The sequence below is a fragment of the Solea senegalensis genome, linkage group LG8 (assembly GCF_019176455.1).
Source record: "Solea senegalensis isolate Sse05_10M linkage group LG8, IFAPA_SoseM_1, whole genome shotgun sequence".
Taxonomy (NCBI): Eukaryota; Metazoa; Chordata; class Actinopteri; order Pleuronectiformes; family Soleidae; genus Solea; species Solea senegalensis.
In genome coordinates this window covers 24,009,569-24,033,642 of record NC_058028.1, presented here as the reverse complement: position 1 = coordinate 24,033,642, position 24,074 = coordinate 24,009,569, and the positions used below count along the sequence as shown (strand labels likewise).

The following is a 24,074-nucleotide window of genomic DNA, read 5'->3' as shown; positions in this document are numbered from 1 at the left end:
GTTGAAGTCAACTTTAGTCATAAATCAGCATTACAATTTACTACTGGTCCTACTACATTGAATAAGGACATAACAGAAGATCCTTTACAGTAGTAAAGTGTATCAGTGGTAAAGTCGTTGGATTGTTTGTCCACACTGATAAAAAAAAAAACTACTTAATGGATTTTCACTGAACTTTGGGAAATGGATAAAGGAAGAAGCCATTACAGTTTGGTGCAAAGGGGAAAGATCCCAGAGAAGGCTCAGCTAAAAGCTTTGGTTGAGTATTAGGGGGCTGTTGTACTGATTGACGTTCTACTTTTCTTGCAAATTCTACTTTTAATTTGCAATCAAAACAGACTTTTTGCCTCCCTATAAAGTTGCTGGCAGTGAAAGGGGCTGCACCTGTGTCAACAGGGTGGTGCTAGCAAGGAAAAACAAATGAATTCAAATAGTTTATTGTGATATATTTATCTACACATTTTATTATTATTTTTGATATTTATTGCTTTACTACTCTTGTGGGTATTACTATTACTTTCATAGTGCAATGATGTTCACTTGGTTGCTTAGAAACAATGGATAAGAGAAGTGGAACCCAACAAGGGCCTTGGTTAAAGAAAACAGTGGCCTCTTCCATGTGTTTTTCAAGCGTTCTTAGACGCTGCTTGTGAACGACCCCTAAGGCCTTTTTAGGGAGTCTTTGTTTTTTCCTACTCGTTGCAGAGGCCCATTTCAACTTATCTAAACCTCTGTACAAAAACGTGTCCTAAAGAGTGATTGCATGACGTGTAGCCTGTCTCTCTTATCTAAATACGTTTAAGGATGTAATAAAACTGTCCTTTCATTCTGCATATGTGTTTTTTCTTTGCTAAGAACTGCACATCCTGAGCAGCTGGCTGCTACTACCGCTTAGTGGAGAAGTGACAAACAGCTGTGGAGAGACAGCCCAGCACTGACCTCACTGACACAAGCTTTATGGATGTTTATGTAAGACAGGTAGAGGCAGAGAGACAGCTGAACCCCTCTACCGCTCCACTCTCGAGTGCCATTTCTGATCTCGCACAGAACAGGCTTGCATCAACCGCTGTTGACAGTGCAGCCAGTAAATGGAACGCACTCCCTGACAGCTGATACATAGCACGAACTCTGGCCGGCACTGAACCTTGCAAACAACAGCCCTGTCATCGAGCGGCTGCACGGTACTTCCGCCGGTCCAGTCTCATGCCCTCCCACACAGTCAGGAACTGTCTCCAAACCGCCCACACTGGGTTATGTAAGGGGATAATCTTCTGTAGTCATTAAAATGATGCACAAGACTGGAGGTACACAGGCATCTAAGTATTTGATGCCTTTGGTGAAATCCGTTCATTAATGTTTGATAATCATAATACCTCGCAGCAGACTCTTTGGCTCTATATGGGTTATTCCTCCTTGATCATAACCCCTCTGGACAATTTCTGAAATACAGAGGAATATTCGAGGAGCTGCAGCTTCTTCTTCTGACACTTTAATGACCCCAGCTTCTCCAGACTCCCTGGCTCTTTCTCAGACATCTCAATCACCTTCCCCTCTGCTAAAAGAAAAAAGAAAAAAAATCTCATTTCACATGAACACTTGCTGTGTGGCTCCTCTGACAGAAAGAAAATGGCAGCCTCTCCATCATCCAGCAAACCATAAGCCTTCCTTTATTTCCCTTCCTCATTAAACTCTGAATAACTCAGTAGAAAGGAGAGAGAGAGAGAAAGAAAAGTGATTGAATTCTGGTGGAGGAATAAAAGCCCCTTGAGGTTGCCATTTTGAATGTGTGCCATGTTGAACAGGCTTGATCCACAGATGCCAGAGACAATAGAGCAGGGAAGAATAGTATACACAGAGCTCCAGACCAGCAAACCCACTGTAGATAATGTACCACGGATGTCACGTCATTGTACCGAGAAGGCTGGAGTCATGATGACGACCCATCACGACCTCCGAGGGAAGTGTCCAGAGGAAGGAGTGAATGGGAGGTCAGAGGGAAATGGCGGCACCTTACTTGATATCTCTATTGGAAAGGTGCAGTGACAGCCTACTGCACTGAATGCAGCCCAATTATTTCAATACAGCAGCAATCCTGGGAAAGCTGGGACGCAGGAGAAGAAAAATGGGTTCGACATTCAGTCGGGCAGGCTGAGGGAGGTAACAAGTTCACAGCCCTTTCACAAAAAATGGCCTCCTGCTGTGTGATGGATCACAGAGACTCAGATGGGCCGTCGGGGGTTGGACTCGGGGAGTGTCGCAGTCCCCCAGGAAAAAGAAGGGAGTCATCCTGACAATTAAACAAATGGAACTCCTGATGGTTGTGATATAAGCAGCTCCCACGGCTTTCTGATTTGCTCTGTATGGAGCCACAGAACTGCTGCTATGAAACGACAAGACTGATGCTTGGGGCAACACCGCTACACCCACCTCAAGGCCTAATTCATTGTATTTCATGCATCTGATCTACAAGATGTATGTGTGAAACAAATGAATTCTGCTGAGCCGAGAAGGTCATTACAGAGGAAAAACATGGAGTTCTCACAACAGTGAATCTCAACTATAGCTGATAGATCCTTTCATTATAGCCAAACCCTAAACCTAATATGGCTTTTTCTATGAAGGTGCACTCATGCAATTTAGTAGTAGACTTTCACAATGCAAGGACAAAAGTCAAAGTAAAAGTCAATGTAAAAGATGAGAATTATGACACCATGTTGAACTGCGAGGCGTAAATCAACCTTCAGTTTATAAAACGCTGAGGGGTTTTTTTTTTCCCCACTGCTACTTACCATGCTTGCTTTCCAAAGCTTAAAACTACTTGAATAAAATCAGAAAATGTGTATTATATACTGAAATAAGCATGAATTATGTCTGTGCAGCCACACACCTAAAGAAATCTTTAGTCAAGGTGCCACCTACTGGTTCAGCTGCCTGAACAAAGCAAACTCTAATTTCGAAGGTAAAGAACGAATCCTTAATCTTCTCATCTGTGTGAAGTGCTCTGCCAACATAAAAGTATAAGGCATCAAACACACTTCTGCAAATTCTAAAGAACTTCTGACATTGACTTGACCAATTATACAAGTTTGACTTGTAAGGATTCTTCATCCAAAATACATTCAGTAACATAAGGAGACATTTTATCCAGTAGAAATAAAGAGTAGCACTGAAACAATCACACTGATCAAAAACAAGACGTGGCCGATTTGATTCCCACCTAAATCACCTAAATACTTTTGTTGCCACTGGAAACACCTTAAAAGTTATGGGGTGTGTAATTCTGGAACAGTTAGGGCTGTTGATGCAGTCCGCCCCCTCAGTTCTCTCATCAAAGCTCGGCCCTCAAAACACAGGAAGTCATTTGTAGTACAACTAAGAACTTTGGAGTCACTCCCAAATGTATGACTAAAGTCTCTGTGTCAGTGGTGTACACCTCTGCAGCTTGTTGTGAAGGCACGTCCAGTCATGATATGCGCGGACAATTCCTGGTTTTCAATAAGCCAGCCCATCTATAAGGTAAGCAGTCAGCCAAAGCTACAGAGATGTTCTACACACTGTGTCTAAAGAAGTCACCGAGAGTATTCAACGACAAATTATCAAATGACTAAAACAACTGCGATATGTGAAAGTTCTCAATCTATATTTATACAAAGTCCAAGTTTCCCCTCAGCGACAACTGACCATAGAGACAATTAGCAGCAAACATGTGCTCCAACCACTTAGCGCATGTAGTCTGAAGGGAATGATTAGTCAGACAACTTTATGGTTGCAATGGTGATTTCATTCTACATGCCTACATTAATTAATCAATATCAAACTTCTTTGGGAATCTTTATTACACCCCGTGTAAGTCAAGTGTTGCTCTGCTAAACAAAGTGGAAAGTATCAAGATGAAGTTTTAGATTTACACATATGTACTGTTGGCAAATACTGCTTTTAAACTTTCTGTCACTGCCCTTTGCTGATGTTGTTATACGTATTGCACTGAAGTGTCATTTTAATGGTTTTATAGTTATTCTCATTTATTAGTTTAGCTTTCTTTTTAGCAGATTATGCATTTACTGAGACACACATACATATACATATATATATATATACACACACACACACACACACACACACACACACACACACGAAACTATAGGAAAGTGAAAGAGTGCAGCAGACACGTGTTGTAGCTATGACAAGAATGAGAGGGTCAGCTACAGTATGCCTGGTATGCCTCAGGTGAAGACAACAGCCGATTCGACTGTAAGCATTTAGGACTGAAAAAGAAAATCACAGGAGGCAGTGAGGGAGTAACGGATGCTTACATTCATCATTCTTATCTGTTCACATTCAACAGGTGAACTATTTGCTAAGAGCTGCTCAACATTAGAGCACCATTTTATGTGTTAACACACATGTCAAAATTTGACATTTTTTTCTTTCTATAGTAGTGAAAACTATTCTCACACTCATCAGTTCAGATCAGTTGCTGCTCTTAATAATCTATCTTTTATTATTATTATTGTTATTAGCAGTAGTATTAGAAAGACATAGTTTTTTTTTTACAATGAAATGGCATTTTTTAAAATGATAAATTGAGAAAAGAATCAGCTGATTAAGTAGTTCAAAACTAGCATGTAATTTATCAATATAATAATGTAAAGTTTCTATAAATAATACATTAAACTGTAGCTCACAGTGAAACAGTAAATTAAAGAACATCATAGGGAGCACACACACACACAAATGAAATATACTTTGAGCCTAACAACAACAACAACATGTGATGCACAACCCATTCTTCTTTTCCTGTATTGTCGGTGGTGTCCCTCACACAGCTCAGGAATAATAAACCTGTCAAAAACACAGTCTTCTGGGAGGACACTGCTGACACTTCATTGACAGTGGCGAAGCAAGCTGGGACGGCTAATGGGACGAGCCCTCGGGGGGGCCAGACACAGACAGGTGAGCTGTATGACAGGTTTTATATAAAATTGTCATCAATAACAACCGTTCTGCCATTGTCTGCTTAAAAACAACAAACAAAAGAATAACTATAAACCATTTGGAAATAGTAGTATTAGATTGCCAATTGACTTTATGAGAATAAATGACATAAGATTATGGATTCAGTGCATTTAAAAAAACTCTATATTGACTCATAGGTTTGTGACTCTGTCACATTCCTTAAACCACACACACACACACACACACACACACGAGTAAAAGTGAACAACCAGAGTGTCTCCATGATTTCTCACTCATCGTAACCACGTGTCAGCATTCGCCGAGCTCCTTCTGCCTCACACACACACACACACACACACACACACACACACACACACACACGTGAACAGCTGATCAACAGAACACTTTCCATATGATGGGAGCAGCTGGAGTTTCAGCGCTTTCCCTTCTATTGTGGGTGCCAACAGTCGGCTGGCGCTCAGAGGAGATGATGTACAGCGTCTCATTCACTCTCGGTCAGTGTTGTTACACAATTCTACGCCAGCAAACGCATGCACACACACAACACAACACTTTTTTTCCCTGTTTGGTCACAGAACAAGCAGATGTAAAAGGATCATATCCACTCACAAAACCAGAGTTTAGAGGCAGACAAAAGTGAAAGACAGAAAAGTGATTTGTTTGGTGTTTCCTGGCCACTGACCTGCTCAGAACAGCAAACAGAGCGCCGGTCAGCCTCTCATCTTGCTGTTGCTCTCAGATTTCACACTCCAGTTCCCTCCTGACCGCCTTTTGAAGTTGGTCCCGCCGCTGTTTCTGAGGTAAAAGTCATTGGCAGAGAAGGGGATGAGGGTGAGGAAGAGGGAGATGGGGGAGAAGTCTTTCTCTCTTGCCTTTTCCCTCTCCTCCTTCTTTTCTTCTTCTCTTTACTTCATCTTGTATTTTTCACTAGCTGAAATCTGCACCTCCTCTTGCTCTTCCATTTGCCAGAAAAAAAAAAAAGAAGAAAAACAAAACACACACACACGAACAGGAAGAGGAGGAGAAAAAAAGAACATTATGGAGAGAGAGAGAGCAGCAACAGTCACCTTGTCTCCCTCCTGTTCAAATTTAGAGGCTGGATTTCAGGCTGCAAGGCAAACTCTACTGGGCATGCCCACAACCCAGACGCACACTTTGTAATGAAGACTCACTTCCTCTCTTGTTCTGTGTTCCCCCTCCCTCCCCTGTTCTCCCTTCACCCCCCTCATTACAGGTCTCAGTACAGCAGGGACTAGAAAAGCTGCTCGGACCTAAATCCAACAGCAATGAGGGGGGGAAAAAAAAAAAACATACACTGCAATGCAGTTTTTTTAAAAGTATGAAATATTCTGCTGACAAACTTTCAAAAAATAAAAATAGCTGGTTTGCTGCAAACACTCAACCAAGTAAGTGTGCAATTTAGATTGATGTCAGTGGAGTCAAATTTATGATTTGTTCCTAAATTATGTCAGTGTAAAAAAACAAGGCAATCAGTTTTTCATGTGAACAATTCCCTGCATTAATTCTGCTTGAGCAAGATAGAATATTTGATTACATATTACACGGATGACACTATGTAAAGTACGTCTGAGCTGGACTCCGTTGTGTCGTATTACTCATTCCACCGTTCCACACAGTGACAGAGTGAAAGCTAAAGCGGTACATCTAAGCTTTGTTCCTCTGGCTTGTGTGACGTCACCCTCGTCAGCCTCATGTCTGTGCTATCTCAGGCTCCCAGCGCTGACCCAGATTCTCCCCAGCACACTATCAGGACACTGTGTATCAAACCCAGGCTCTGCAATCACGGCAACAGGTTCAGATGGTGACAGACAGAGGTACAGGCACAGTCAGTTACCCTGACAGTGGTACTGTCCCCCGTCAGTGAAAGGAAACATCATAAATGGCATCTAAAATGAAATGGTGCTTTGAAATAACAAAAAGCCTTTCTAAATTTAAAAATGATTATAACAAACAAAAATAATTCTGCAGGCAGAGCAGCTGCTTAGACCTGGAGCGTCTTGGATGCTGTGTGTTAAGACAACAATGTAAATGTGTAGCCACCCTGAGCACACAGCAATCCATCTGGGCCGTCCAAAGAACGGCCATCGGGTCTAGGTCAAGGAGGAAGAGGTCCAGACGGCTGGAGGCTCGACCCTGAGAGGGCAGAGGTCATGGGAAACAGCGGGTCAATATGAAAATGAGAAGTCAAAGTCAGCAGTGGATAAGCCAGAGCCGCATTTGTCTCGGTCGCAGGGTTTGATGAGAGTGATGGCGAGTGGCAAGAGATCAAAATTGGAAGCTGCTAAGTCAAACAAAAGGGCAGACAGAGCGGTCAAGCTTGACGGAGTCACAGTCAAGCGTCCTTCAGAGATAATGTCAGTACTGATTTGAAGCTGTATAACCTTTAAATACAAATGTCTATTATATTCAAACCATTGTCAAATGAGTTTGCACAATAATAATTAAGGCCATTAGCTCCACATGACTCTTTCTATGTTTCTCAGTATAGCTGTGTTCAGATCCTGTGTCACCTGGTGCCGTTACATGTACCACACTGTGCACAAGAACTTTGTTCTGTCTTGTTTTATGTCAAGACAGATGGAGGCAACAGTAAAATTGGAGTATGACTAAAAACAAAGTGCCCACGAAAAGTTTCATAAATTACACTGCTAGCCCAATCCTGTTCCTGTGCTGCTGTTACTGTATACGCACGAATGCTCCCTCACTCAGGTCCAATAGTTTTGCTTTACAGAGTTTTCAGACAAAATAATACAGTGTATAAAGAATCTTCTGTTCACACAAACAGAGGCAGAATAACAACATTAACTATGACAAAAATGTCCACCGAGGTATCATCTGTGCAGTTGTCTGACAACATCTGAAGGTCGATCCGTTTGTACCTCCACACTTGAGGTAGAAAATTAGGCTTCAAGGCTGCTACCATCTCTTACCAGAACTCTGCATCTTTGTGTCTCATGTTAGAGAAATGGGCAAATATTTGAGCAATAGGGGAACACAGTCCTCAAACGTGAAAATCAAGTGCGACGTATGTACAAAACTGAACCATCCATCAATCGATCCAAGCCTGTCCCTTGTCATGTCAGTGCTTCTGTATCGATACTACTTCTGAGCCTTTAAATGCAAAAGACTAAAAAACATTTAAAAACAAAACTGAGAACACTGTCACCCCTCCTCCCATATTCACTGCAAGAGACTGAAATAATCATAATCACATATGCGATGCTCTTCTTTTTTTTTTACATTTGTGTGTCTTTTAAGTAGTCTATTTATGGAAGAGCTGCTAAATTATTTTGACAGCCAAAGATCTAAACTATCCTAACACTGAGGTTAAATTAGGCAACATTTACAAAAAAGGAAAACAGTCACATCAATCAGACGGAATGACATCTAAGTCTAAGGTCTTCATGGGTCCACTTACTTCTGAGAAATCATGTGACCCAGGACCCCAGGCTAAGTTATATTCCTATCCAGCTGTGTGTGGTCCCACTGTATCACCAAGGTAATCAATTCTGTTAAATGTTTAATACCTAAGGGTGGACATGTTATCAGATTCAATTATGTGTTCCATCCAACTCTTACAAGATTCCTGCTCTTTTGGACCAAGAATGCTGTTTAATGTAACGCTTGTTTTTTTGTTGTTTGTTCCCAGTGCTGATGTAAATACTGGAAAAGGTCTGACTGCCCTTTGATCCCTCTTTCTAAATGGACCCACATTGACTTTGGCTGGGTTTACCAAAGGTCTCTTAAGATCAGGCCCTTCTTGGCCTTGAAAGTACCTCTAGTTCCAGCCTCCTGGTGAGAAACAGCTCTCTGGCCATCCAGTTAACTCTTGGAAACTTGTGTCAGGAGGCTGCAACATCAGGAACAAAACAGACAAATTGGCCTTGGCCATGTCAGAACCATCTGAGGCTGTGGCTGCAGACCACACATGCCCGCTGCTCCCAGCTCATTAGCCCTCTCATCCTGGCATCTGAGGACCTGTGACCTCAGCTATTGTTTGGTGCGGGCCTATCCTGGTGGGAGCCCCGGCTCTCAACAAAGACTTGTCATTATATCTGGCTTGGCTGCCCCCCGTCCCAACCACATTGTGCAGCCCCCAGCAGCCAGCCTTGGATGAAATGAAATGGGTCAGGCAAACACGACGCACCACCATCAACCCTAACCCTGCTGACAACCACCGCCCCTCTGACCAGCCAGCGTCCCTCCACCTGCTCGTGTGCAAACACAGATGTGTGACGTGTCACGGTGAACTGCAGCAAGCCAACACTAAGTGCATGCGAGTGTGATGGAAAGCAATAATGGTGGCAGGGCAGTTGTTTCCTTTTCTCATTCTCACAATCAATAAACTGATAAGACACTACTGGCACTAGCTAAGCAATGTGGTTATTTTATGCTCGCATAATTCTGCTTCCTGCGTCCTAGTGATCATAACTCACAGATGTGAAATAAGCAATTTATATTGACAATGAGCTCAATCTAAATTATGGAAATATAACCAGAATCAGGATTAGTTGCCCAGCAATAACTATATTTTATTCTCACCTAGCAACTGAGAGCTGTAGTGTTCTGTACTCTTTTGTGTCATTTCAATGTATTCTGTGCGTCCTTAGATGCTCCTCGAGTCATGGCTAGAAAATCACTAACTATATAAGAGACAAAGTAGGATATCCCTTCAAATGACAGTATCGCACCTGTAACAACGAGTTAGCTCAGGACTACAATTATGGAGACATCTCCTGGATAATCTGCAAAAAGCCAAGCAGGGAGTAATGACATCATCCAGATTGCACTAATTGTGAGTGGAAGAAAAATGTTGTTGTTATAATCCCTCTTCCACACACGTTCACCCATTGATAAAGCAATTAAATGATTTCACAATCAAAAGCATTGATTCGGCGATGCCAATATTTGTAGCTAAAGTAATAACAAAGCAGACGCCTGTAATCAGGATGCAATACTGCAACTCGGGTTGATTCTCGGGACGTGTGATACGGGCTTATCAGCAGAGGCAGCGTAAAGGACAGAATCCGCTGAGTGAGTCCAGGGACTTGAGGCAAACTACTAGAGATTAAACACGCTGCAGGCTGTGAAACGAGACTGCAGACAGTGCCTCCCTCTGATGCTTTGCAGTGGCTGTAAAACAGCCGGCGCATGTGGAGTAAATTCATAGACGCAGCAATAGCACCACCCTCTGGACAAAAATCAGCATACATGCAGTCTATTGAGAGAATGACTATGGAAAATGCAGTTCCTGTGTGGTAGTGATAGTTGGTATGTCCCGAATCCATATCAAGCACAAATCCTTAGTGGTGTGATCACACGTAGTCAGTAAAATAAATAAATACAATCACTGACTGAGTGTTATGTGCTGTTGCAAAGCACCAGTGCTCACAGAAACAGCTTGAGGGAGACATTTTCAAGTAAATTGTCATCTACATTTTGAAAAAAAAAAAAATTTTGTTGATTTTTAACAATGAAAAGTATATTGCGACATAAAGTATAAAGAAATGAGTAAATCAAATGGAGCAGAGAACAGCGTTTGAAACAAAGTAGTAAAGGTGTGACAGTTGATTTTGCCACAAGACACTGCAGCGAGGCAGCTTTGACACAGCTCAGGTGTGTTAACTCTGTTAGTTTTGAACACAACAGGATAAACAAGCAACCTTGCAAGGTCGGCACTGAACTGACTACATGCTTCAAGGCTGGAGATACACTTGCTGTTTATGATGCAGTCACATATGCATCATATGAACATATGTCCTCAGAAATGAATGTCATGTCCACAGGATGCAGTACACACAGGAACAGTGTACTCCCAGGTTTTTGATGTGTGGACACATTATGAACACTGACTGGAGAGTGTCCTGCTGAGATCCCTGGAATCTACCCTCACTCTCTGATAATTTAGCCGCTTAACAAATGGCTCAATTAATAAAATGAATGCCTGCTGAAGTGTACACCATCTTAAGAACATGTTGTAGTTTGTAAATTGAGCACTCTCCACAAAGAAAATCAGCCTTTTTTTGCTCATGGAGACACAGGATCAGTCAGTCTGCTACTGCCTTGTTTGGTAAGGTTGTGCCAAACAGAGAATTTCAAACACCAAAGTCACAAAAATAACACTTTTGAAGTGATGAAGGCAGCAGTGGATCAACACCTCCTGTGTGCTGTGATTTAAAATCATGTTTTATGACAAATGCCTACAAATCCTAAGATTTGGAATGAAAATACAATAACAAATCTTATTATCCTACAGTATAATTTCATAATATAGCTGAGGGGCTTTCATTTCTTTCCAAAGGACCCTCATTCTAGCCTCTGCAGCCCAATAATTGTTATTGATGGCATGTCATGGTCTACGACTAACATTTGTTTTCATCATCATGCTTTTTTCAGTTTGGGGGATTGATTTTACTACTTTTAAGAGGATAGAACACGTAAATATATGGATAATTTACATATATAAACTAACTTGGCACATCTGTCAGCGACTAATCTAATGACAGGTCTGCAAATTGTCCTGTAGCTTTCTAATCATAAATGCACTGTGAGGTCCAAATGTCTGAGGGCATGCTACATGATCTGAGAACTACAGTGTTTTCTTATTCTCATCAGCCTAAGTACAGTTATTAGTTGGAGTGGTGAGGACCTACCTGCTCGTTTCCATGTCGTCTAACAGGAAGTGCTGAAGGCCTCCGGATTCCTCCTGTTCAAGCGGGACAGCAGCTCTGAGCAGCAAAACCACACCAGCTCCACTTTATAGTCTGGATCCTGCAGCAGAGCGAGAATCGAGTGAATAGATTTCCAAGACAAAACCCACACTTCAATTGATCCAACCTTGGAAAAAAATAAATACATTGTCACTGATGATGCTCTTTGTTAATGCTTTTGTTGGCGAGGCCGGAGAGCGATTCACATACAAACGGCCGACATCAATCAGTGCTCTATTAAGAGACACTTCTGTCATTACAGCGAGAAGGTTATCAGACCATTTTGACTTCACCTGAGTCAATAACATGAGACAGTGCAGCTGGGGTTAGTTGATGTTGGCCATGAGGATTAAGGTATAATATGGACTTTTGCTTTAAAATTATGATGACAAGGTTTATTTATGTCATCAGAGTGTTAGCTTTATGTCCAGGGGATAATATTGGGTTTCAAGTGCTTTATTGTTGGAAAGTGCCAACTTCTGTATTGAAAAAAAGCCACGATGATTATTCAAATGTCTCGAGGCCTATTGAGCTGTCAGAACAAGCACACAGTCTGCAGTTTGAAATTATAGCTGTGTTCACTCTGCAAAAAAGAGAGAAGGGGCGTCTGTCATTGATAATTAGTGATCAATCACAAATTAGTTTAAAAGCTTGAAAAGCTGAACCCTATTACACTCCAATGATTAACTGCTCTCCAATAATTGCTTTGATTTTTTTTTTCCCCTGGAAACCAATGCTCTCCTGTTTGTTTCCAATCATTCCCATAAACTAGGCGTGAGGAGGCTCCTGAGTGTTCTGCACTCACTTGTACTCTTATTGGACGGATGAATCTGTGCATGTTATAAACACACATAATGACTGCAGCTCATATGTGCGCCAAGAGACAATAATAAAGACAGTATAGTAGTGGTAGCCGTGATGTCACCGGAAAAGTTACTGTATGCCCAAACAGTATCAAGGCTAGCCGACCTCGAGTTGTGCCTTCATTTTATTTTGCACTATCACAAAAATGTTAGAAATGTTGCTACAAGCTACAAAGTTCATTAAAAGTTGAATGAACTATCATCTCAATTGTCTTTAATTATCTTTAGTTAGCACATACCTTATACACTTAAAGCTGGAAGCTAATGATGGTTATATAAGTGCAGCTGTATGCTGGTGCGATAAGCTGCAATTTACACATGATCCGACTACTGATTCGTCAACTAATAGCAAAAATAATCGGTGACTAGTCGATTATAGAAATAATCTTGTGGCAGCCCTAGTGCACACACATGGACTGCTATAGTGACGTTGACACTCATGTTGGTATGAATTTATTCATGCAGTCATGCAGCATTCACAGCTCCTCCTCTCTTCCCTTCCAGCAAAGGTATTCAGGCTTCTTGAAATTATACATACAGACACAACTTCCAATGGAAAATGTGAAAGGGCCCTTAATCGTCCACACACAACTGCAACAGTACATGCAGACTCTATGCTGCTGTCCACGCGTAGCCCAAACATTTGTAAGCGTACGTGTCAACTGTGCTTGGTTCAGGTAGGACAAACGAGGGAATGGAATGTGGGGAGGCCTCATTTCAGGTTGAATAGAATCGGAATGCACGCCAGCTCTCTGTGGACACAGAACACAAAGTATAAAAGAGACCTTGAGCCTGCTAAAGGTATGTCCTTAGCCCTTCAGTATCAGGAGTAATAATCTAAAATTCAGGAGTGATAAAAAGTTTTCATTGCAGATCAAAAATAATGTGATACTCGACCTGCTTTTTTGTCCACAAATCTCTCAACATCCTACGCTCATAGGCAGTGGACAACACTTTGGGGCTTGTGTCTTCCATTTTACTAGTTTGACCAATCACATGTGAGCAGGCTTTAGTTGCTTGACGGTAAATGGTCCACATGGAGGGCTTTTACAAACGTGCATCATATATCAGCTCGTTGGACTGTAAATGGCAAATGCAGAAGTCCTGGCCCCGATATTCACTGTCCACACAGAAAGCCTCAAATATTGGCCCCTTGCCTTCTGAGGCTAATTTGTCAGAGACACAACACTGCAATGTTGTGAAATGATGACAAAGTGTGTTCTTTTCCAAATAGATGTTGTAGGATAATATGCAGGAGACGTGTGAAGTCACTGTAATATGGTGAAGATATATATATATATATATATATATATATATATATATATATATATATATATCAAACCTTTGAATCTTTCCAACTTCACTGAAGTGTCAATCATGCAAATCACATAACCCATCTTGTTTTTCACTTTCTTCAACTTCCAAGGCTGCTCTCTCACCAGGAAAACACTGTGTGTCATATGAATTGGTGATTGTTTCACTAAACTGTAAATGTTGTGTGTCACCAGTTCATATCTGTGACACAGGCTGTGTTTGTACATGTACTCTGTGTACAGTACATGTATTACCTCCTGCAGGGACTACAGAAGAAAATTCGCCTTTCTGACTAATTCTGGCATATTTTTTTCCTGACAGAAAGTAACAGTTAAATCAAAAATATAATACTCACGGCTTCAGATCCAGCTGAAGGGAGCCAGCAGAATGACCAGGTGTGTAAATAATCACGTAAATGACGTTTGAGCTCAATTTAACGCGTGTTGGCTCAGCTGTCGTGACTCACACGAGCCCAGCAGAGTCCTAATTAATAATTAATTAGTAACACCTGCGCTCCTCCTGCTAACACACGTCAAAATGGCTGCTGTGCGTGAAGCCAATTAAGATTACGTCATCAAGGTAGAGAGCCAATCAGAGGAGACTGACTGAGACTAACTAACTTTAAAAATAAGAACAAATAAAGGCGGGTTCAGAGTTCTGGGTGTGTTTAAAGGAGAGTTCAGTGAGGATGTTACTTTTTCCTTTTTTTATTGATAAATCAGCAGGTACAAGACATCTTATAAATGACAAACTTTTGCTTCTCTTTCCATTCACAATCACATAGAAGTTAATTGAAAGACTGTTAATTAAGATTATATGGTCAGTAAAATTAAACACAGATGCATGTGCTTTAATTGTTGTCATGTTATCGTCCAGCGTTGGTTCTCATCAACTGCTGATGTCGTCACCACTTTGTGAAATTCAGAATGACTTTCTCATTTTTGCTTGGAATGTAACAACCAATACCTGCAGACAAGATACATTTAGTGAATTACAATCTCATTTAATTGATGATGTGAAAGATTGACAGATGTTTTACAGCCTACATCCACGTGAATGGGTTTGACAAGCATTTCAGCTTTTTCTTCACCCATGCGAACACACACCTGGATACACAGTGTAAACAGGCAAGGTGGAGGTGGAATCTTATTGACTGTAAGTGTTGACAGTGCTTTTGCAAACCACTGGTAGTCAGGTTATGACTGATGATCAAATGTCTCCAGGTCTCCACATCTAGACTAAAATACAGCTCCAAAATTAAACATAAATGGAGCCATCAGGATTTCCCCAAGTTTCCAGTTTAAGGATAAAATGTGCTTTAACATGTGGTATTAACAGCATTTTAGAATATAATCTATCTATGCAATCATGAACTTACCAACTTCAGGTCTTATGGTTTTGCCATCTGGAGTCTCCACCAACAGCTCCCAGTATGTGCGCTGTTTGTCATCGCCAGCCAAACCATTCACACTCTCCAGGTATGGACCGTAGTCTGGATCGTCCCTGTATGTGAACCTGCAGGAGCAAGCACATGTTTGAGCCTTTCCTTCAAATTCAGAGGTAACTGGGAAAATCTACTTAAATCAGGTTCAAATGAAAAACACCTGTAAACAGATGATAAGTGAGACCAAGTCTGGTCTCACTTATCATCCCCTGTGCCACTTCTCTCATGTGACAAGATATATCAGTCTGAGTTGTAAAGTGTTGTTCATTCTTTCATTGTGTGGACTCACAGAACACATTTTCACCTCATACTGGGACATTTCTGCTGTTCACCCCAGCATCAAACAGGTCCTCGAATTATGATCAGCTTTATTTGCACACACAAATTGCAATTTTAACTTAAATTAGTGCAATCTGACCTCTGCACCCACCTCAGTGAACATATTCAAATCGGGCACAGGCAGCACTGATCTGCAGCCAGTGTGGTGGGTGCCTTGCTCAGGGGCACCTCGGCCCGTGACCTGTCCTGGAATTTGAACTAGCAGCTCTCCGCTTACGAGAACAATTCCCTTCCACTCAGCCATGGGTTGCCATGTCTAGTCCTACTCTACAGGTGGTGAAGTCACACCTATACCTTTACACTCACTGGCAGCTGAGATATTATGACCTTACTTGAAGTCTGTGTTGGAGTCCATGAGTTTCTTCAGTGCACCAATGAGGATCCCTCTGGAAGCCACATGAGTGGAGAAGGTCAACGGAACAGCATTTTCAATGCTGTTCCTCACCTCCACGGCAATGGGTGCTAGTTCTGCACCTGAAGAAGAAATAACAAGAAAAGTGATATTTACGTCATCAGAAAAGAATATTTTAGAAATGATTCTGAAGCTTACTTTCAGTCAGTGTCCCCAGAGACAGCAGCAGCAGCAGCAGCATTGGCAGAGCTGCAGAGAGAACAGCAAGCTTCATCACCATCGTGGCTGTTGTGCAGAAGACTGAGGTGACCAACGGCTCACAGTCACCGTTTTATCTCAGTGTTGTTTACATAAAGAGGGCCGGACTGTTTCCTGATAATGTTTTCCATAGACCAAACGTCACCATGAGGAATTGATAAAAATAAGAATGTGATGCAATAATATTTGCTCTTCGAAGTTTGTGTTTGAGACTGTTTAATGAACAATGACTCAGCGTACTTTTCCATTGCATTGATGGATGGCCACCGTGACTGTGACTGATGATCTGGATTTTAATTCTAATCTCAGTTCACTCAGTGTTGATCAAGTCTATCAGCTGTTTCTCAGCATAGTGTTTGGATCTCATGTCGCTCGGCGACATTCCCACGCCGCAAACAGGAAGTGGTTTGTTTTATTTCAAGACAGGTCAAGGCAACAGTGACATGTGCTGGTAATGTGAGACAGCTTTAAACAGGATATGGCTGAAAACACAAAGGTCAAGTGCACCTTTGGACAGCTATACAATTAACACATTGACAGACAGAAGTGACAGACTTTCCTTGAATTGATAAGAAGTCAATAGTCTGTATTGTATCTGCTCTGTTTATTCTTTTTCATCATCTTTTTCTTTCACTTACCTTGTGAAAGCCAGTCATTCTGCCCCTCTACTGGCAACAGGTATGAAGCTTTCGTGACCTCTCTCTGCAGCCACACAATGGTCATTGCTGTCGCTCCACACCCTGACATGCATGGGTGGGTGTGTGGGCCCATTCACTGCTGCTTGCAGCCCTCGTTCCATTTTGTTATCATTGAATGGGTTCAAATGCTCTATGGATATTTACTCCCAACAAAAACAATAGTAACCTTATTTCCTGAAGTCATAAAATATTGCTTTAAAGGTATAACAGACAACATTTTGGCTTAGAATAGTCACTATGATGTCATGAATATTTGCACAGTGCAATGCACTAAATGATACCGTCTTCATTCATGCATGCACATGCACTTGTAATGATTGATAGACCTTGAAAATGCTACACGATTATCAGTGAAATCTGATTAAAACAAATTGCTTACATAAATAAATAAATCATGATCACTTTGCCCTGATGTGAAGTCTTAAGCCTACATCCCGTACAAGGTTTTGAAAGAGTTGATATCATCTTTACGTTCTGTTGTTGACAGCTCTCTGTTTGTAAAGATGAGAACTTTCAACAGTTCCTCTACACCGCTGAGAAAAGAGCTGCAAATGCAACTGATGCAAAAAGGAGTGGTAGTTTTAAAGTTTCCCTTGAAACTGATTGACTAAACACACACTTGAGGTTTTCCTCTGTAAATAGAGCCTTTTTCAAACAGCATTTTTTTTTTCATCCTCATCCATTGACCACATCATACAGGTGTGTTCAGTGGAGAATTCCCCTCCTTTGTCTCGTTGGTGGGACAGTCAGGGATGACAGACAAACACGGGGGTCCAAACTTGTCAGCTTTGCATTGTTCTGTGGATTCAGTCTCTGGGATATGCATCTCCTGTTGTCACAGCTCGGTCGTGTAGTCGTCACATCCACAAAAACTCAAAGGAATTCACCCTTTTCCACAGCATCATGTTTGTCAAGGATTTGGTTTGGTTACAAGACTGGACTAAATATTTAAATGTATACTGTAGATGTTGTGAACATCACTCACATTTTCTGGTCTCTTTTATTGACTGAAAAATGTATCATTTAGTGTTTAATGATTTAGACATACACGCCTCATATGGATAAGGGGAGTAGTGGCATTTTTCCCACTTTTCAATTCAAGATTAATTCAAGACTTTTGGACGGTTATTAAAGTAAAGGCTATTAAACTAAACCGTGCTTGTTTTTGCCACAGGTTTCAGCCAACATGAAGCTGGAGGAAACTTCCGATGTGAAGAAAGAACAGGTGAGTTTATTTAACATAGACAAAGGCGGACACTGTCAGCACGCTGCCATCACACAGGAGCTGCCTGACACACGGATATTTTCGATAGTTGCTCTAACACTTGTGTCTCTTTCATTGTAGACAACAAAATGGCTCATCTCATCAAATCTATGCTCACTTTTGTCTACAATATTTTAAGAATATGAGATAATATTATTATATATATTATTTTGTGGCTTTGGTGTTTGAAATACTTTAGAGTTACCCATAAATGATCAAACCAGGCAGCACGAGGCCAGAATCTCTCTTGTCTCTGTGGCCTCTGGTGAAGGAGAGTGAGCAGTTAAGTCAAGGAAAGGCTTTCCAACAGTGAGATAAAGTGACAAACGTTTTCTTAAGATATTTCAGGTGTCCCCACTGTCGTGTTTTCAGTGAGAGTGTGCGTCCATGTCTCAGTGAAGTCAGTGCTGATGATTCGTCAATACTGAATACACAAAAGTAATACTTTCCATACACAAGTAAATGCTGACTTTAATCACACCAAACACACGTCCTATCAGTTGATTTGGAGTAAATCCTAGTTTCTTTGGACATTCTCCAACCTGGGAACACACCTGTTTACCTTGTGGACATGCGTTTCTGCTCCACAGGTTCCCAGGTGTTTGGTCTTTAGTCAAACAAACACAGTTGTGTGACTTAACAGGTAATAACAAACTTAACCAGGATGTTAATAATCCAAACGCTTTAGTTAGAAATGAAAGATTTCGCTTGGTTTTAAAGAAAACAATGTGAACAATGAAGCATATTAACGTCAAGTGAGTTTTATCATTATAATTTACCGTAGATACAATGACTTTGTCGCCCCACAGAAAAACGTGTTAACAACCACCATGCCAAATTGGAAAATAAGGCGTTAAATCATGTAAAAGTCATTCAAAAAGGAGCCAAGCCCACACACACATTTGAAAATAAAAATGAAACATACAGGTACAAGCCACATGTTTAACAAACCTTTAGAGAACTGATGTCCTCACTAAATCTCACTAAATGAGTTATACCCATAACAAGTGCTTGTTTTCTGCAATAAATGGCTCGTACACCAAGGGTTGTAGGTTTGGTTACAACACTGATGGGTTGTCAGAAGAGCACATCACCTGTGCTCTCTGTGTCTCTCTCGTCTCCTCTGCAAGTCGCAGCGATTTTAAACATAAAATCCGCTTGTTCACTCTCACGCTCCTCTCACTCACAGGTATACTCAAGGGCGTGGGTTTGCATCATGGTGTCTGGTGATGTGCTGCTCTGACAACACAGTGTCACAGGTCCTGTAACCAAACCTACGCCCTTGGTAAATACATAACATTGTTATGTACTGTAAAATAATCTGTTCCTTCTAATAAATCTCATCTTATAAATAAAAGTTTGATACAAATGGATGATCAATTTATTTGATTCATTTATGGTCGCGCTCTCTCTCTCTGTGTGTGTGTGTGTGTGTGTGTGTGTGTGTGTGTGTGTGTTTAATGGCTTAGACAGTGCTTCATGCTATCAGGTGGTCTCACTAATGCATTCTCTGGCACTGGGAGGACGGACCATCATCTGCATCATCCACCGACCAAGTGCAAACTGTTTGAGATGTTTGACAAGGTCAGGATCTGCCTCGCAGAGAGGACAATAATGGAAGTTTGGAAGTTTCCGTTTCTAGTTACACAGAGTTGTTTTGTTTTTTTATCACTATTGGAAACTTTTTGAATTGTATCTTGAATTGAATCCTGAATGATCTTGTCGATTGATTTTTATTTGGGCTCAAAAATGACATTGTAAGACACACATCACATTTGTACATACATACATATCCCCATCTTATTTCTAATGCAGTTCCCTTTTAACAGTGATAAGAGTGTTATTTTCATAGTGATATATATAGGCAATAGCTCAGTGATGATAATTACTATCAGCTAGATCAGTGTAATACTGACATGAAAATATTATACACATGTTTTCAATTATTATTACTACTAGTGCAGAAATCAGTTTTAGTGTATGTTTTTAGTAATTGTTGGTTTGGTGTGTTTGAGTGCTCACGTTCCTGGAATTTATAGATAGATGTTTTACTAATAATTTACTATAGAAACAAGGCAATCAGAGATGGCAGACTTCATCCCATTCACGCAACAATCCTCTGGCGCCCTCTCTTGGTCATAGAGGCAAGTGCTAGCAAGTGCGGAAGCACACACAGACAGAAGTGAAGTAATTACATTGTATTACCATAAGATTTATTTTTATTTCAAAAATGTTTACTCTATACAGTAAAAAATATGCAGTACGTAATGTCACTTTACTGTAATGTTAAGTGTTATTTAGCCACTCAACAAAAAGCTCACCTAATAAAATCAACTAAATCTGTCCAAGGGCACAATACCTTACAATATGATACCTTACACTATGATGGACTGGTGACCTATCACCCTATGTCAGCTGAGATTGGCACAGCGCCCCCTGCCACCCTTGTGTGGAGGATAAAGCAGTAGAAAATGGATGGATGGATCACAATGAGTACAAAGAGACAAACTCACAAACTTTTTGGATGGACATGGTGAACGTATTCTTTACCCTTTACAGGTAACTCATTGAAATACCGTCGTTATTGGAGGATATAACGAGACTTTTTTTTCCATCTGTTACATTTTTCAGATTTTTACCCACCTTAGTCTGGTGACTCACAAGCTGATGGGTCTATTAATTGGCTTACTCTATTCTATTACTTTGTTCCTCTCCTTCTCCCTGTTCTTCCTCCTGTTTGGTGAGGGAAGGACCTGACTCTTATTAATGGTACAACATTTGTTACAGATTTCCAGAGGACTATATTATTTTCATCATTTTGTTTGGAACAATTGTGAAAAGGGAAAAATGAGAACCATACAAATGTTTCAGCAAACCCAATAGACTAGACTTGAGCTCTATTTTTTCTGTCTCAGATCGCAATTAGTTTTCTATAACTATGACTTATTCATTGTTATTCTTAGAGGAGACTGGACTTTATATTTACTCTGACTCCGTCAAAACTTCTTCCTATAATCAGCAGCTGTCGGCTTCTGCTGCCTGACATTCTAAAAATTTGAATTATTAATGCAGGACAAAGCTGGAGAAGACAGTAAACTGTTTTCATACAGACATTCCCTCAGTTCGTAATGTAAGGTAGCAGTTCACAGAAATGGTGGAGTCAAGCTGAGTACTGAAAGATCCAAGAAATTGAAGTCCTGGTATGGTGTGTCAGTGAATTTAAACTTTTTTTTGTTCCTCTGGAGATTTCTGAGGGAGCATCGTAACTACTGGTACAGCCTGAATGCCTTCTACCTTGCTAAGACCATGGCTGATATGCCATTCCAGGTGAGCTGGCAGTGATGAGGTGGTCTCAATGTGCCTCAGTGACACTGACAACTAAAAACCTAATAGTACACCACTGCACTCTAGTGATTGTTGGTGGCATTAGTTGTTTGTTACAGTGCATCCAGCTCTAGCATTTGTCTTGTCATGTAATCTAGACTTATCTTACTGCCAGTGCCAGCTATAAATTGCAGTTTACAGTTAACACTTAAATCATTAATTCAGTTGCTTGTGATTCAGGTGTGAATTGAATTTATTTTGTTGTGACAGCTGAATGAATAAAGTCTGGCTTTTTTCCACAGTGGAAAGTCTACATAAGATCAGATGCACCCTGGAGGCCACATGTATTTGTCAGACTGAGTTTGTTCATAAAAACATGGTTAATTGTTTTGTGCCATGAAGCACACCTACACCTCACATGCCCAACACAGTGTTGACAAACCAGAAACACAGCACAGTTTATGTGCCACACACTCTGTGGCACAGCTTTGCAAATCTTTGTAAACGGGGTTGCTTCAATGAAAACAGGTAAAACTTGTAAAATACAGGTGGAACCAGTCAGAAGAAACACGGGAGCAGGAAGTACATCTGGGGGAAGGTCACCTTAGAAAGGATGTTTAAAAGAAAACAGAAAGTAAACTACATATGAAGAAAAGGGTGGGGTAGCTCAGTGATTAAGACCACACCCGTCATTATGGCCCGTCCAGGCCCGCCACCAAGAGTGCTTGCGCCCCCCCACTTGAGGCACAGATTTCTTAAAAGGAGCGGCAAGAGAGAAGTGAAATGATTTTATATACATATGTTAATGCATTCATTAATTAAACAGTTTAAAGTTTAAAGAAATAATTAATTTCTATTGAGTTATAAATTAAAAAAAAAAAGGGCTTTTATCTGTAATTTCAAGAGCGGATTCAGTTTCTGTTCGTCAATAAACACATTTTCTCAATTCACATTTTGCTTCCTCATCACCTGCGTTCACATTGCACATCTATTTATTTTCACTTTGTACTTTGATTATAGAAATTATATGTAAATGAATTATGAACGGTCAAATGACCACTATGGTATTTAGTATTTCTCTACATTATTTCTGCTGGTTTGAGTGTTAATGATACATTTTAGAAGTGGTGAGGACAAAATTGTTGATCATAAATATTGCTGGGGAAATGTCCCCATCTGATGTCGTAAATTAATATTTCAAACATAAACCAACTTTCTCTTCAGACTGAGAAAAGTGTGCTTTGATGATGGATTTCTTATTTTATTTTTTGACCTTCCTGTGGTGGGGTAATTTGCTCTGCATAGTCCCTCTTTTGAGGAGGAGGCTGTTTAACATGCAGACTTTCATATAATATCTGTCATCTGCAATGATGTGATTCATGCAGTCTGTTTTGACACAGCTCCTGTAGTTCTGTCAGTTAATTTTTCTTTAATTTAACTGATTAGCAGCGATCACATTTTTGCACTGAAACAATTTGTGCTTTGTAAAATTTTTCAAAGCCGTACATAGATCCAGTGATCCTCCATTTCTGATTTTATTGTTTACACAAAAGCCAGTTCTAATGCTGCAGTGCTGTATTTTTTTGAATTCAAGATATATTATATACTCCACTGGGCAAGCTAGTATTAATCATGCAGAAGAGGGTGATACATTTTGACCCGAATAGCAAACCAGAGGCATTCATTAATTAAACAGTTTTAAGTTTAAAGAAGTAATTCATTTCTATTGAGTTATAAATTTAAAAAAAATAAAAGGGCTTTTACCTGTAATTTCAAGAGCGGATTCAGTTTATGTTCGTCAATAAACACATTTTCTCAATTCACATTTTGCTTCCTCATCACCTACGTTAAATCACCAGCGTCATCACCTGCGTCATCACCTGCGTTCACATTGCACATCTATTTATTTTCACTTTGTACTTTGATTATAGGGCCACACGGTGGTCTAGTGGTTAGCACTCTCGCCTTGCAGCGAGAAGACCCGGGTTCGAGCCCCGGTTGGAACAAGGGCCTTTCTGCATGGAGTTTGCATGTTCTCCCCGTGTGTGTGTGGGTTCTCTCCGGGTTCTCCGGCTTCCTCCCACAGTCCAAAAACATGCAATGTGGGGATTAGGTAAATTGGACACTCTAAATTGACCGTAGGAGTGAGTGTGAGAGTGAATGGTTGTTTGTCTCTATGTGTGTGGCCCTGCGATGGACTGGCGAACTGTCCAGGGTGTACCCCGCCTATCGCCCGATGTAGCTGAGATTGGCACAGCACCCCCCCGCGACCCTCTGGTGGAGGATAAAGCGGTTAGATGATGATGATGACTGACTTTGATTATAGAAATTATATGTAAATGAATTGTCAAAATGACCACTATGGTATTTAGTATTTCTCTACATTATTTCTGCTGGTTCGAGTGTTAATGATAAATTTTAGAAGTGGTGAGGACAAAATTGTTGATCATAAATATTTCTGAGGAAATGTCCCCATCTGATGTCTATGGTCCCACCTGTGATGATGTGGG

The 24,074-nt window shown here is 40.7% G+C and overlaps 1 long non-coding RNA gene across 1 annotated transcript in view; it reads right to left on the bottom strand.

The window, feature by feature from the left end:
- LOC122773233 overlaps window positions 1–5,967 on the bottom strand; it is a 63,901-nt gene extending 57,934 nt beyond the window's left edge. The window contains exon 1 of the long non-coding RNA XR_006360868.1: window positions 5,660–5,967. This is a non-coding gene — a long non-coding RNA (uncharacterized LOC122773233). The remainder of the gene's footprint in view (window positions 1–5,659) is intronic.
- Between the last annotated feature and the right edge of the window lie 18,107 nt (window positions 5,968–24,074).